Raw genomic sequence first — 9,144 nt, 5'->3', positions numbered from 1 at the left:
AGAATGAATATATATATATATAGAACCAAAAATTATCTTGCGTATATAGCTTTGACTTACAAAAACAAAAGCGATTGTAAACCCGTCAGATTCTGAGGGATGGTATCATCAAGATCATTGTTGGATAGATTACTGCTCAGGTAAAATCACCAGACACATCCCAGAAGATAAGAACTTTCAGTTAATACTTTATTGAACTTTGGGGTTAATGGAAATTTTAAAAAAATAGCAATTCAAAATTATTAGCATAAGTGTAATGTAGAAAGGTCTTTATGCAGTATATGTGGAGGCAATATATTAAATAAAACTTTAATTATTTCACGAATCTTGATAGATATTCCCGATTTTTGTGGAATTGTTTGAAAAGTTGATACAATTTTTATTTTTGGAAAATCTACAAGTAATTTTAGAAAAAGATTGCATTATAAGATCAATGTCTTAGGATTATATATTATTAAAAAATAATTGTTTCAATTCAAAATTTAAAATTATAAGGCAAGTTTTCAGAAATATTTTTATATATTGCTTTTTAATAGAATCTTGTTCATTTTGAATTGAAACTTTAACATATCATCAACATCATATTTTTATTTTTTAAAATTAATTTTTTTATAAAATTTAAACTTATAACTATTTATCGGCAAAACTCTCAATTATTTTAATTAAAATTTTAAAATAATGTGCAAAATCTTCGGAATAAGTTTATAATACTTTCAAACAATAGTAAAATTTATTATTTATAGCAAATTAAATAAATATTATACCAAAGGCAAAACAAGAATAAATATTAAAAACTTTCACCACAACAACTCGTTCCAATTTAGATTCATTTATTAATTAATTGTCTTTAGATCACACCGTCAAATCCGTTAGATATACAATCAAGTGGCGTGTGCTTCAATTCTTCATTCTGTTCATCTAAGTTTATCTCTTTAATATTATTCGTTCTTCCTTTACATTTGATGGCAATCATCTAATGGCATATGACAAATTGGATTGAGGTTGCTTGTTTTGTCTTGCTATGCTGTGATGTATCAATTCAGTCATCATTAGAAGGGTTATCTACCATGAGTTCTAAGGAATTGCAATTAATACCGTTAATTGGAAGCAATCATGACAGACTTACAGATATTTCAGATTGTGCAACTTTGTCAGGTTTGGAGGTATAGAACCGGTCAACGAATTGCTTGAAAGGTTCCTGATGTTTAGCACAGTTGTTGCAACCCATTTTTGGGTCCCCACAAATAAGTTAAAAAGAAAAAAAAAAAAACATAGAACACTGTTCATCTCTCTCTCTCCACACACTACCTAAAGCCCCAGGCCCCTTAAAACATGGAACACTGGCCGAACCTAAAGCCCCATGCCCCTTGTCTGGCCGACCAACCGTCGCGTGCCCTGCTCCCCATGCACAACAGCAGGCCGCTCCCCTGCTCCCCACGCACAACAGCAACGTCCCCGCTCCCCCTTCGCCTATAAATACTGCTCTTAGCAGCTGCAAATGGGGGGGGGGGTTTAGAGGGAAGTGAGAGAGTTCAGTTTTGAACGAGAAAGAGAGAACCAAACCAGCCCCCCTCCATTTTGATTTTCTTCTTCTGGGCGCTGCCCCTGCTTGTTTTTCTGCCAGAATCACAGCAGCCACCCCCTTGCTTGCACATTGATCCATCTTCCTTCTCCTAGCACCGAACCAGAGCACAAGACAGCCCCCGAGAGCCCTGATTCTCTTCCAATTTCCCCCCTACACACGTCCTCATTTTCCTCTCCTGAACCGTCTCCCTCTCATTTGGCAACAAGAAAAAACCAGAGAACAAAAATCCCCCTCTTCTCTGCTTTTCTCCCCTGAGGCCGGCCATTTCAGAGCCTCTCCCCGCCATCCCTCTATCGGCTGCAGCCCTTTCGCCAACGCCCTCATCATCTCCTCCATCCCAGCGGCAGCAGCAACACCAGGAGGAGGAGCAGCGGCAGCAACACCACCAACCACACCAGCTCATCACTCCTTCGTTCCAGCAGCCACACCAGGAGGAGGAGGAGCCGCAACACCATTGATGAAAAGGCAGCAACCAGCTCCTCTGCAAGGAGAAGAAGAACGGTGCCTCACTCTTGGAACCGCTGCCATTCCCTTTCATCAATACTGCCAATAACAGCAGCACCATCACTGGAAAGAAGCCACGCAAAACGCAGCAGAGAAGAGGAAGAGCCACTGCCAGCTGCTGCCTCCCTCCCTGTCATTGATAACAGCCCTGTATCGTGAGAAGAAGCAGAAGAAGCAAAAACAGAGACAGACAGAGGAAAAGCAGAAACAGGGGAGAAAGGAGAAGTCGCCGCCTAGAACCACCGTCAGAACCACCGGAAGACCTCGTCGGCTGCCTCACCACTGCCATCAGCATCACTAGGAGTGTTCGCCATCGTCTTCAACATTGTTTCAGCCACCAGGTTCGTCCTCTTTCTCGTCGCTGTGCATAGACCATTTTCTCGCATTTCACTGTTCAAGTGAAATATAATTCACTTGAACAGTGAAATGCTATTTCACTGTTCACGTGAAATATAATTCGCGACCTGGTAAGGCCTGCTGGGTTCAGCCCAGCCACATGGGTCGAGCTAGGTCCGGCCCAAAAAAACAAATATTGAAAAATTTTGTAAATTCTTCAAAAATTATTTCAAAAAATATGTGATTTTATGTAATTTTATTACTGTATTTTGATCAATATCGGTTTATATTTTTATACTGTAAAGATACAAATCCGGTATTAAAATACCCGGTTTTCATCAAGACATAAAAAAATAAAATAATTTAAAAATGTTTTGTTTTCATGCATACGGCCTAGTCTCTCCAATATATATATATAAATATTATAACATCATATTTTTCATACAACAAAGAAAATTTCAAAACAATATATGTATTAGCATGCATTTTGGCTTTAATAACCAGTTTATTCAAGCCATGAGAACTAGGCCAATATTTCAAAAATTCTAAAAAATCTTTTTGTTTTATTTTAGTATATGGGATTACGAATTTAAACATAAAACATATTCCTGATATTAAAAATATGGTTTTTTTTAGACATTAGAACGGTTAGGTTTTACCCGATAAGATAAAGACCTCCTTATTGAGGAGGACTTTTCTTGAACCATAGACGGACCAACATACATAGACGTTAGAACGGTTAGGTTTACCCGATAAGATAAGGACCTCCTTATTGAGGAGGACTTTTCTTGAACCATAGACGGACCAACATACATAGACGTTAGAACGGTTAGGTTTTACCCGATAAGATAAGGACCTCATTATTGAGGAAGACTTTTCTTGAACCATAGACGGACCAACAACTAGGAAACACAACGGGACCTTGAATTTTATCAGACAAATAAACAATGCAGCTTACCTTAGGTAGGGCGTATTTGGGGTGCTAATACCTTTCCTTTACGCAACAAGTCCCCGTGCCCGATCTCTGAGACCAGTTAGGGTTCCTAGTGACCAAAATACTAGGTGGCGACTCCCACACTATTTTTTTTTGCTAAGAGACAAAGAATTCCTTGTCTCCCCATATTTACCAGATATATATATCCCCCCATACACATTTAAGGGTGGACGATCGCCGCGACGCCGCACACCTGCGACAGAATGGCGACTCCACTGGGGACCTTGTGGACTAAGCTTTGTTTTTGTCTGATTTGTTTTTGCTTTCGTGTGTTTATTGTTAAATATAGAACTGTCTCATGCGTATATGATTTAAATATTTTACACATATTTCACATATTGTTCATGCATTATATAGAAGTGTCTCATGCATCACATACTTTGATTATTGAGAGCACACACAAACTTTTAAGTTAAGTGGGGGACTAGCAACTTACCTTAAGACTGTTAGTCAAGGTTTAAGTTTGTGTAAACCCCAACTCTTCGCTGAGTGCTTAGACTGGCAATAGTTGGTACATGTGCCATCTCACTGCCTACAAGCCCCCATATTGCCTCCACGAGGGCAATCACTGGGACAGCAAGAGACCCTTTTTAGAGACCAAGTAGTAAACCTACCCTATGTCTCACGTAAAGGAACTAGAACCTACCTTTAGGTTGTATGCTCCATAATCTCTTTTGCATCAAAACAAGTCTAAACCTAAAGGCATTTTGAATCCTAGGACTTGTGAATGAAATGGCCACCATTGCTAAATTTTCCATCATAGAATATGAAAAAATTCTGAAATGTCACAATTGACTGAAGGAGACTGCCTTAGAAGCGATGCTAAGAAGCTGTCACCAATCAAGAACTTGAATTGCATTATGAATAAGGTCAACAAGTTAACGACTCACTTTCAGAATGTGGATAAGGATGCATTTTCTAGTAGATACGGACGTCTAATGGAAATTGCAAGGGTAGAAGTTTTAAACCCAGCTGTGCGAACCATAGTTCACTTTTGGGATCCAGACTACTGGTGTTTTTCTTTTGGAAGCATAGACCTACGTCCCACTATGGAGGAATATGAATTGTTGACTGAGTTTCCAAACAATCTGTATCGGATTTATTTGCCTTTGAGATCTGACAAGATCATCCCCGAACTGTCAAAACTGCTCAGAATCTCCAACTTGGAAAAGTTTTTGGAAAAGAATGCTACCAGACTGAAATGGAGAATGCTAAAAAGAAATTGATTGCCTTGAGCATATTTGGCCTGGTGTTGTTCCCAAGTCAGACGGGTTTAGTGAGTTTGGAGGCCGCTGCTGCTTATGTAGAGTATACACAAATCAATCCAGTGGCTGCTGTTTTAGCTGAAACCATCTTGACGATTAATCATTGTAAGAGGACCGGAAAAAGGGCAATGAGATGTTGCACGCAGTTGTTGTATATCTGGATGGTTAGCCATATCGAATACAAAAAAAAACCTGTCTTCAATAATTTTTGGTGGTTCACCCAAAGACCCCTGAAGTTGGTAGAAGAAGAAGAATGGGGAGATCTAGACAACCAAGGTTGGGTGGACAAATTAGAAGGTTTGCCTAATAGTGATTTCAAGTGGAGAGCCCCATGGGTAACGACAGTGAAAGTCCTAATGAGTTGTGGACAGAGACGTTGGGTGCCATTGGTGGGGATTATAGACTATGTGAGTTATGCTCCTGCCCTGGTCATAAGGCAACTTGGGGGCATGCAGTTTGTTCCAAGGACTATGGGAATTGCTCAATTCTTTGGTTTGTTCAAAGATCCTATTGCACAAGAAGTTTTGGAGATCATCAAACGGGATTGGAAGCATCTGGTTTTGGTTGAGATAGAAGGTTTAAAGGATCCAAGTGAAAGTGAAGGATATGCCAGCTTCAGCCATGCCTTATGTAGGAGTCAAATCTCCCCAAATTATAAAAGAGCCTATCAAGAGAAAAAAGGACAATAATGAAGAGGAGTTGAGAAGATAAAGCAATGTTGGAAGAAATGATTGCTGGAAGGAGATAAAAGAAGAGCATTTCTAGATGAACAAACACAATCTAGAGATGCGAGAATAACAAAGCTTGAGTTAAAGCTAAGTGAAGAGAAGATTGTTAGGAAAGAAGTGAGAAGGAGCTAGGAGGGATGAGTTTTGATTGGATGCACAGTTGCTTTGAACTTGAAGCATTGGAGATTGACTTTAAAGATTGCCGAGGAAGCACAAAATATTACCAAGAAAAATATGCACAAGTTCAATTCGAACAGATGGATAAGATTAGGAAGTATGAGGATTTGGACAAGAAATATATTGAGTTGGAAAACCGTTTGACAGAGATTGTAAAGGAAGAGAGTAAAAGGAAAGGTTTTCAGGCTATTGAAGCGGAGTTAGCGGTTAAGAAGAATGAGATAAAAAGTTATGGGGATAAAACTTGACAAGGAACGCGAAAAGGTGAAGTATTTGGACAATAAACTAGCAGCAATGGAAAAATACAGGGATCAAATCGACGCTAACAATACCGTTTTGAACAGAACCAATGTGTTGCTCATAGAAAAGATGACCAAAACAGATGAGCAAATGGACGAAGCTGCTGCACATGCTCGGATTATTAGAATCAATGCGTAAAGAGTGGGAGGGGACATCATTCGCTAGCGCCGAAGCCTAGCTAAAATTGATGCCTTTCTAGGGAAGATTGAGAACCGCGGCTTTGTTTTTTTACCTTTGGCTAAAGAGTTTGTGGAGGAAAGGTAATAAACTTATCAAGCATTAATGAAAAGGGTGTTGACCTATCTTCTTATGCAAAATCTATCTCTTGGTGAACATGATTCAAGCAAACGACTTGAAAGGCAGTACTCCTAGCAATGTGATAAGAGAGCCTATGTTTATAAGGTGGTGGCTGTTATTCGTTCACAAGAAGGCTGCATCCATACCCAATATACAAAGCATTCTTATGACAAAAATGCATTATGTCATGCATTTTCTTATACATCTATGCACACCACAGACCTAGAAACATAGATCCTCCTTCTAGTCTACCACACCCGTTCCAGAACAAGGATGGAGAACAAAGAAAGAGCTCACTTAAAGTCACATTACCAGACCGAGTTAGAATTCGTAAAAAATAAAGTTGCTCGGCTGACCGACCTATTCGAGCAACTTCTAACAGCTAAGAATGGGGAAGGAACATCAGCACAACCGCCTAAAGTTGCGCCAGCAGCTCACATCCCTCAAGCATCTCAAAACCAGGGGGCAAACTTGGCCAATGAACAACATTTTATGCCTATCGCCCCTATCCAGCCAACTCATGCTCCAATCACTGTGGACTTAACAGCAGAAGGAACCCTGGATAATAGGTCTCCCAGTTTGATGGACCAGGATAAGTTGTTTGCTTTGGAAGAAGGATTAAGGGCAGTTGAGGGTAATGACTGGTTTGAGCAACCGAAGTATGTCTGGTACCAAACATCACGGTGCCAAAGGATTTTAGGATGCCAGAGTTCATTAAGTACACCGGTTTGGGATGCCCAAACACTCACCTTTGATCTTATTGCAACAAGATGGCAGAAGTAATCCGTGATGATAAATTGCTAATCTATTTCTTTTAAGATAACCTCGAAGGATCTGCTTTGAGCTGGTACATGAGGTTAGACAGTGTTAGGATCAGGAGCTGGAGAGATTTGGTAGAAACGTTCCTTAAGCAATACAAGTTTAACCTAGAAATCGCTCCAGATCGAACAAGTCTAATGTCAATGGAGAAAAGAAGCCAAGAGTCAGTAAGGGCATATACGCAAAGGTGGAGAGATGAGGCAATGCATGTCCAACCCCCTTTAATAGAAACAGAGATGGTGACTTTGTTTGCCAATACCTTCAAGGCACCATATTATGAGCATTTAATGGGTAGCTCATCTCAGCATTTCTATGATGTTGTACGCATAGCGGAAAGAATAGAGCAAGGGATTAAAGCTGGACGCATAGCTAAGCCATTGCAAACGAAGGGTTTTATTGGAAGAAAAATGGAAGGTCACGTTAACAACTTCAAAGTTGGGTCCAAGGGCAAGATAGTGGATTCACATAACCCACAAATACCTACCTCTCATGTTGCCCACATAAACTTTAACAAACCTTTTTCCTCTAATCGAGCAAATAACCAGTCAAACAACCACCAAAGACCAAACACAAGATACATTTCAAAACAATTACCGCCATTACCCATGCCTTTGAAGGACATGTATGCCAAACTACTAAGCATTGGACAAATAGCTCATATCCCCCACATTACCACTACAACCACCATTCCCCATCTGGTACAAGCCCGAGTTGACTTGCGAGTACCATGCTGGTATTCCCGGGCATGGTCTTGAAACGTGCTACGCTTTCAAGAAAAGGTTGTCGGAGCTCATCATGATAGGATGGGTGTCATTTGAAGACACACCCAACATCAATTCAAAGTCATTGCTTGGTTATGACACAAGTAATAATGGATGAAGGATTGGGAAACCCCGGTCAAGAATTGTCAATGATGAAGAAGGTGAGATCGAAAGAGATGATAAGAAAACACAGGTGGGGAAGGAAGATGAAGCACTGCCACAACTAATTGTCCACACACTAGAAGAAGTCTCCGCCAAGACCTTTGTGCGCAAGTTAGCCCAAGGTGAGAAGTTTCAGAATTGAGTGACCTAAGAAGCCCTAGTAGTTTTCAAAATGAATCCTGAAAGCAGATCTCTTACAACATCGTATTTATTATTTAAAGTAAGAAACTCACCGAATGTGGGTATAGATACACTGAGATAGAAAGGCTTTGTTTGTGCGCTGGTGAGGGCGGCAAAGAGATTACGACATTATATGTTATACCGCTTGGCAGATTTCAAAAGTGGAACAAACCCTTCTTCTCAAGTCGAATTGCAACGTGATGGGTTTTATTAGCAGAATATGACATAACGTATATGACAAGGAAAGCCCTAAAAGGAAGTGCAAGTGTGGACCATTTGACTGATAATGTTGTTGAAGATTACGAACCTTTGGGATTTGAGATTTCCCCGAGGAAGATATATTGTCAATAGAGAAAGAAGAAGGGAAGACAGATTGGTGGACTATGTTTTTTTATGAGGCATTGAATGTATATGGTAACAGGGCCAGTGCAATAATAATCTCTCCTAATAAGAAGCTGCATTAGAGTTAAAGATAAGATAGATGTATATGGGGATTCGATGTTGATTATCTATTAGGTAAAAGGGGAATGGCAAACCAAGGAAGAAAAGCTGAGTTCATACCAGGGATACCTATCTAAAGAATTTGAAGAGATTAAAAAAATCACCCATCTAGGAAGAGAAGGGAACCATGTCGCGGATGTTTTGGCCACACTAACGGTTATGACTACCATTGATCTCGAGTATAAGGTACAACTTGTACGCATTGACATTAGAAAGGACCCAGCTCACTTGAAGGAGAAATAGGCGAAATGAATTTCTTCTTCATAAAAGCCCGGATCAGGATCACATCCCCACACTGGGGGCAATAAAAGACATTTCATGAAAACGGGATAAGAGCCCGTAGATTTGAAAAAGATAAGTTAAAGCATTTGACAAAAGCATGACAAAGAAGGCAATGACAAGTCATACATTAAAAAAAAAAAAGGGGGCTACTTGTAAAAAGTCGAAGACTTCTTCTCAAAGATATGATAGGGCAGCACGAGAAATGAATCCAGCATACGACTTCAAAAGCAAGCTCATGTCAAGAGAGAGTTTC

Source organism: Populus nigra, chromosome 17 (assembly GCF_951802175.1).
Source record: "Populus nigra chromosome 17, ddPopNigr1.1, whole genome shotgun sequence".
NCBI classification, from domain to species: Eukaryota; Viridiplantae; Streptophyta; class Magnoliopsida; order Malpighiales; family Salicaceae; genus Populus; species Populus nigra.
This window is presented reverse-complemented; position numbering follows the sequence as displayed.